The following is a 7,800-nucleotide window of genomic DNA, read 5'->3' as shown; positions in this document are numbered from 1 at the left end:
AACAGGGGCCCAGGGAATTCCTTGCATCAGCAACTGCAGAGCAAATAAAAGAAAAGAGTCACAGACCTGTGAAACACTGCAGAGCAGGGACAACAACAAGATGGACAAATTGGAAGCCTCCAGGACAGGGTAGGACACACTGTGGGAGAGCTGGGGACTCAGGGAATAAAAACGGTACTTCTCAAGCTTTCCAGCCTAACAGGTTCACCCTCTTAGACATGCAGTCTATAGTCACATAGAGCTCCGTGTTGATGAGGGCCCTGGGCCTAATTTAATGTTCTACTGTCACTGTCTTAAAATTTTTAATAAATTTTTAACAAGGGGCCCACATTTTCATTTTGCACACTGGACCCTTCAAATTGTCCTGCCAACTAAAGTATCCCTAAGACAAGAGAAAAGTGAACAACCACACATATCACAGATTGAGGGCAAGTTCAAAGCCACCCACACTTCTTTGAACTAAGTCTTTAACGAACACACACACATGCAAATGAATTATGTAACAGCGTGTTCATCTTTATTGAAAACTATTTTCCCCAAGAAACACTGTGTGATACTGATGCACCAGTTACATTAACTATGCAGAGGTGGCACAGCAGCACAGCTTAATGAAGCCAAATGGGGACACTGCATTTGGCAGTGTTCCCAAAACTGGCTATGCGCAAGAACCACCAGGTGGCTTGTAAAAAAAAAAAAAAAAAAATCAGATCCCTGTCCCTCACTCCACATCTCAGGAGTCAGAAATGGGGAGGGGAGGTACACAAGAATTTGTGGGTGTGTGTTTTAAATGAACGTGAAGAGCGGGACTGAGAAATGGGATGACCAATCTTTTTGCTTTATACCATTTCAAATCTTTAGCAATTTTTTACAATTAAAAAAAATTTTTTTTTTAATTTTCCAGCTGATTTGGATGCAGCAGGTCACTTATCAAAGTACCAGTGGGGCCCGTCCGGCATGGCTCAGTAGTTGAGCATCCACCTATGAGCCAGGAGGTCACAGTTGGATGCCTGGTCAGGGCACATGCCTGGGTTTCTAGCTCCATCGTGCAGAAGGCAGCCAGCTAATCAATGATTCTCATCACTGATGTTTCTATCTCTCTATCCCTCTTCGTTCCTCTCTGACAACAATTAAAAAAAAAAATTTTTTTTTTAAAGTACCAGCTGGCGTTGGGCAGACCCACGTTCCAGAACCTTCTGCTACTTTCCGATTTATAAGCCGCACTCAACCTCAATGGTCTCTATGCCTAGAGTCTCTAGCATATTTACACTCTCAGTAAGAGACAAATATTATTATTAAGATGGCGTTTTTATTGATTCTGTAGCTCGCTGGCCGCCAGCATGCAGCAGTTTGACGGCCAAGCAGTTTCAGGATAAACTGTATCTGCGCAACCAAAGAAACCCATCGGAACGTAGAGTCCATTCCAGGATTGGAGAAAGGTGGGGCGGGACCAACTCAGTAATACACCAATCAGAATCCTCCAGCCCAGTAGGGCGGGGTCAAAGGACTTGCAAAGTGCGCAGGTGCGGGGGGGCGCGCGAAGGAGGGGCGACCCCCAGCGCGCGCACACCTTCCCCGCTCCCCCCACCCCAGCGGGGGCGGGCTGTTTGGCGCGCGCGCGCCGGCCCATCTCCCGGGCTCCGCCCCCCGCCCCGCCGCGCGCTCCCGCCCCCGGGCTGAGGCGACTCAGAGTCGGAGCCCGACACAAAGGCGGTGGCGGCGGCGGCAGCGGAGGGGCCTTAGAGGCCGCTCCGCCAGCGCTCTCCGGGCCCACCTCCCTCACCCAGGCCACCAGCCCGGCCGCCCACCCTCAGGCCTAAAATGGCGGCGGCGGCAGAGACGAAGCAAGCGGTAGCCCCGAGTGAAAAGCGTCGGAGAGGCCACCACCGTCCGGCTTCGGACTCCCGGATCCTGGCACGGCTCGCAGCGGTACCATGGCTTCCTGGCGCTCTTACCTGCCCGAAGCGGACTCGAGGGGATGCGGCTATACGTTCTGCTCGGCCGCCCGTTTTGCCGCCTCCGCCTCTCCCTCCCCAGCGCCGCTCCCGCCATCTTGTGTCCCGGGCCGGGACTCCGCGCTGCGCATGCGCTGGTACCGCCTCTGAGGGACCTCGCCGCTCCCGGCCGCCATCTTGAGTGTGGCAGGACCGTCCGGGTCCTCAAACCCGCTTCTTTTCGGCCCCCTCCTCTACCTCCCGTGTTTCCCTGCTCTTCCATGCGGGTCTGAGGAGGGGGAGGCAGCTTTGCGGGCCCTGGGGTGTGGCTAGAGGAAGCGACGGACTCACAGGCACGCTCCCTGCCTCAGTTTCCCAGGCGGGTACGTCCGCTGGGCGGAAGGACCCGGGTGGACGGCGCGCCGGCGGGAGCGGATTGAGTGTGCGCACCAGGGGGCGCGGGCGGGTTGGAAACCCACGGAGGCGCCGGCCCGAGGGCGGAGTCCTGGTGACGTAGGCTGTGAACGCGACGGGGACCGGGGTCCTAGCCCAGGGGCTGCTCTGCCACTTCCGCCTGTCGCTTGCCCTCTCTGGGCCTCTGTTTCCATATCCAGTTGGCATGCACATTGAACCTCCCATAATGAGGCTGCACAGCTTATAAGTGCCCTTGAGTAGAAGAACAGCTGTGGGAGACAGTAAAGATGGCTTTGCTGGTTGCAGCTGGCTAATTCTATATAAAAGTATTTGACACTGTAGCCCGGCCGGTGTGGCTCAGTGGTTGAGCGTCTACCGTCTACCCACGAATCAGGAGGTTCATGGGTTCCCGGTCAGAGCACATGCCCGGGTTGCGCTTGATCCCGGTAGGGGGCGTGCAGGAGGCAGCTGATTGATGTTTCTCATCGATATTTCTATTCTCCCTCCCTCTCTGAAATCAAAACATTTTTATCTTACACTGTAAAATAATGGCTTTGGACAAAGTTGAGAAATTGTCTACTAAATGCATCTGAGGGGCATGCCAACACTGACGTCTATGGCCACTAGTTGCTTTGCTTTGCAAATCCTCACTGAGACCTCAAACCAGCTACAGAAGGTGGGCCATCAGGAGACTAGCGGATACTAGGTCCGGCCCTCAAACCTGCCCCCGAGGAATTCTTTGGTATAAAGGCCCGCAGGCTCACTGGCTCCACCTTCTGGTCTCAAGTGAGCCGACGGCCGTGGAAGACAAAACGGCCGCCTGCTATTGTACTTGAGCTTCCCAAGTGGAGCCAGAGGCTGCAGACACCCACCTGGGCAGCCTTTCTGGTGTCCATAGTGTCTGGCCCCAGGCAGCTCGGTGAGGCTGGGAGTGTCAAAACTGGAGGCAGTAGTAGGAATAGTAAATAAGAGCTAGGGTTCTCGCCCTAGCCAGTTTGGCTCAGTGGGTAGAGTGGCAGCCTGCGGACTGAAGGGTTCCGGTTTAATTCCGGTCAGGGTACGAACTGGGGTTGCGGGCTCTATCCCCAGTAGGGGGCGTGCAGGAGGTAGCCGATCAGTGATGCACATCATTGATGTTTCTCTTCCTCTCTAAAATCAATAAAAACGATATTTAATAAATAGCCCAAGGCGGGGTGGCTCAGTTTGGAGCATTGCCCCATACAGCAGTGTGGAGGTTCCATTCGGTCAGGGCACATACCTGGGTTGCAGGAGACAGTCGATTGATGTTCCACTCATGTTGATGTTTCTCCCTCCTTCCTCTCTCTCTAAAAATTAAATGTTTTTTCAAGAATAGTATATACACAGCCCTAGCTGGTGTTGCTCAGTTGGTTGGAGCCTTGACCTGTACACAGAAAGGTCATGGGTTCGATGCCCAGTCAGGGCATGTATCTAGATTGCTGGTTCGGTCCCCAGTTAGGACGCCTGGGGGAGTAAACCAATCGATGTTTCTCCTCTCTAAATCAATAAACATGTCAAAAAAAGAAAAAGAATAGCACACATACACAAGTGTGCACAAGACAGAAATGTAAAACAATGTATTTGTCACAAAGTGAACACCTGGGTAAACATTCAAGTTATTGTTAAGCAGAATCCCCCAATGGGGCAGTCTCCCCACTATTTCCGTGATAATCACTTCCTTGTGTTTACAGGTTTGTCACCTAAGCAAGCACCCTAAACACGAATTTTGTCTGTTTCTTCAACTTGATATGAGTGGAATTATACAGGCCTATTTTGTGCCTTCTTTTGCTCAACATTGCATTTGCAAGACCCATCCATGTTGTTGCATGTAGCTATGATTAGTTCATTTTCATTGCTGTATTCTGTCTTCCACTGTACATCTACTCTACTATTGGGGGTATTTGAAGCTTTCTACCTCATATCTGTCTTCTGAATTATTATAGTAGTCTCCCAACTGGTCTTCTGTTCCTCCAACCTTGCTTCTTTCCTAGTGCATAATCCACCCAGCAGTCACAGGGCTCTTGTTAAGTTTGATCATATTGTAAATCTGAGGAGATCACCCTGGGCTTAAAACCTTTGAGTGTCTCATCAATGACGGCGGGATTGTCCCAAACTTGGCTCACAAGGTCACAATTATAATGAGATACCATGGCAGTGCGTTTGTGATGGGCTGTGCCAAGCACTTCACATACAGTCATGTTATTCACGACCTAGACCTTCAAGCCATCTCCTTCATCCAGTCCCAGCCATCTTGAACTATCTCAGTGTACCAGGTTGTCTCTTGACCCTAGGCCTTTGCGTGTGCTCTTACTCTCCTCGGTCTCAATCAGCCTTCGAGTCTTAGCTTACATGTCACCTCCACCAGGCAGCCTTCCCTGAACTTAACCTCCACCAAGGCTAGGGCAGGTCCCCTCTTCTGTATATCCACATCGACCTATGCTCTGTGTCTGTTCCTTTTTTTTTTTTTTTTTTTTTTAAGAGAGAGAAGGAGGGAGACAGACAGAAACATTGTGAGAGAGTAATATTCATCGGTCGCCTGCAGTATATGCCCCAACCGGGTATGTGCCCTAACTTGAAATTTAACCCGAGACCCTTCGGTGCATGGGACGATACTCCAACTGCACCACACGGGCCAGGGCTACATCCATTTTCTTCGTCCACTAGGCTGTGGCAGCTTAAGGGCAGGGCCAGGGCTAGTGTTCCCCTTTGGCCTCAGGCCCAGTGCCATGCCTGACACTAAATCTTTGTGGACTGTGGGCAGACTACACTGGGTCGAGTCTGGGTGACCTTTTCGGGTACCCCCGTTTCTATTCCAGGCTCTGGTTTCTGTGATGGGAACACCAAGGCAGTGCCCTTTGGGATGCCAAGAAAAGCATGAGCTACCCAGTTTGGCAGAGCCCCTGCATCCTCCACTCCTGAAATGGGGGTGAGCAGTTGAGCAAAGATCCTGGGGCTTTTAAGCACTCTGTCAACTTTTCTGGACTAAGAAGCCTCTCTGGACAGCAGGGCTGGGTTGGGAGAGATGGTTGGAAAAGCCGGGCTTCTCCAGCGATAGCCAATCCTGGCGGGGAGCCAGCCTCAATGCAGGACAAAGCAGAAATAGAAACGTACAGGCTGAGGCCACCACATATCTTCACATATCCTCGGGGTGGAAGGGGAGCACCAGCGTGACCCTGCTCCAGGCTGCCCCGTCCGGGCTGGCTGAGCCTCATACAACCCGTAGGCCCTGCTCGGCAGTTTCCAAAGGGAGTGGGCCTGGCTCCAGGAAGGCGATGGAAGGGAGGCTTCCACCCCCACTGTGGTTTCTACAGGGAGTGGCTCACTGGCCATTCTGGGGCCACATGAGAGAAGCCATTTAGGCCACGAATAGATGAGGGGAATGGGGCGTCTCCTCTGGTCTTGCGGCCCCTGTCAGTGTCTGATGTGGTGTCCTGCTCCATTTCACTTCCTCGCTGGGCTGGGCCCGATGTGTCCTGGAACCTTGAGAACCAGCGCTAAGTAAGACAGGCTGTTCGCCCTCAGGGAGTCCACACAGGAGTGGGAGAAGCAGACACATAAACTCTTAGCTGCAGGGAGTCTGTCCAGGGGGTGGGCATGCAAAGGAGAAGACTTCACAAGAGTTGACTGGGAGCTGAACCTGCTGAAAAAATAGGATTTTCCAGGTGGCAAAGAAGGGGGAGGAGGCAGCCTGCGCCAGCTCCTGGAGGTGTGGACAGGTATATGTTGGGAGAATGAGTGAGCCTGAGCACAGCCAGGGACCGGAGGAGGTAGAGGTCAAACCAGGGCCTTGGAACCCCAATACAGTTTCTGTCCTGGGTTAGAGCTCAGCCTCCCCAGGTGGTGGTCAGGACATCTCAGGATCAGGGTGGAGGCACCTGTAGTGTCCCGCCATCATCCCGCCCACTCCCTCTGATGCCCCCTCCCTCTGACGCCCACTCCCTCTGACGCCCCCTCCCTCTGATGCCCATCCCTTCTGATGCCCATTTTTCTATTTTGGGCAGAGTGACCAGGAGCCATGATGTTTACACCCATATGAGCCGAATCAGCAGATTTAAATTTCAGACTTCTTCAAAAAATAAGTCAGGGTGACAGCTGGCAGCTTCCTGAAATTCTGAGATCAGAGGAAATGTTGACTTAGAGCCATAGTGGGGGTTGGAGGGAGGATGCCAACTGAGCTGGGTCCCAGTCGAGGGGTTCCTAGGACACTTGGCTTCTAACCCCAAGATCTCAGCTCTGGCTGGGAAGAACCTTTGAACAGCTTTATTGGTATGTAATTTGCATACCACTAGATTTGCTGTCACCAAAAGACAGTTCAGTGATTTTGAGTAAATTTACACAGTTGTGCAGTCATCACAACTCAGTTCTAGATTCCCATCACCCAGAGCTCTTGTGACTATTTACAGTCAACCCCCCTCTGCACCCACCATCCCAGGTTAACCACTAACTGCATTCTGTCTTGATAGAATTGCCTTTGCAGACCTTTCCTATGAATGAGATCATATAAAATGTAGTCTTCATGTCTTGCCTCTTTTATTTTGCATAATGTATTTGAGATTCATACATGTGCATAGCATGTATCAGGAGTTCATACTTTTTATACTGCTGGACAGTATTCCATTGTATAGATATATGCATTTTGTTTATCTGTTTACCTGCTGGTGGACATTTGGGTTGTTTGCACTATTATGAATAAAGCTGCTATGAACATTCACATGCAAGTGTCTGTGTGGGCATACATTTTCCTTTATGTTGGGTGGACGATACAGGATAAGGGTGGGGCATCTTATCGGGACCTTGGAGTGGAATTGCTGTAGAATATGTTTAACTTTATAAGGAACTGCCCAATGTTTTCCAAACCCGTTGCACTATTTTAACATTCCAAGCAGTAGAGTATGAGGGTTCTTGCCAATACTTGTTATTGTTGGTCTTTTTTATTATGTCCTGCTGAGGAACTTTTTTTTTAAAGAACAGTTTATTGATTTTTTAGAGAGAAACATCGATGTGAGTGCTCAACAACAATCAGCTGCCTCCTGCACGCCCCAACCAGGGATCGAGCCAGCAGCCCGGGCATGCGCCCTTGATCAGGAACCCGACTAACAACCTCCTGGTGCACCAGCGAGGGCCCGCTGAAAAACACTCGCTGATACCCGGGCTCCATCAAACCAACGAAACCATGCTGGGGTCCAACCCCAGCAGGTCCAGGGGTTCCCAAAGGTGTAGACGGAGTCGGCGAAGAAGGAATGACACAGAGACAGCGTTCAGTTGATCAGCAGCCTAGCCAGGATCTCTAGCCAGGATCTCCAGCCAAGTTCTGTTCAGGATCTCCAGCGAAGTTCTGGTTAGGTTCTCCAGCCAGGTTCCCCAGCCAGGTTCGGTCACCAGATTCTGTAGCCAGGTTCTTCAGCCAGGTTCTGGCTAGGTTCTCCAGCCAGGTTCA

This window comes from Myotis myotis, unplaced genomic scaffold (genome assembly GCF_014108235.1).
Source record: "Myotis myotis isolate mMyoMyo1 unplaced genomic scaffold, mMyoMyo1.p scaffold_m19_p_9, whole genome shotgun sequence".
NCBI lineage: Eukaryota > Metazoa > Chordata > Mammalia > Chiroptera > Vespertilionidae > Myotis > Myotis myotis.
This window is presented reverse-complemented; position numbering follows the sequence as displayed.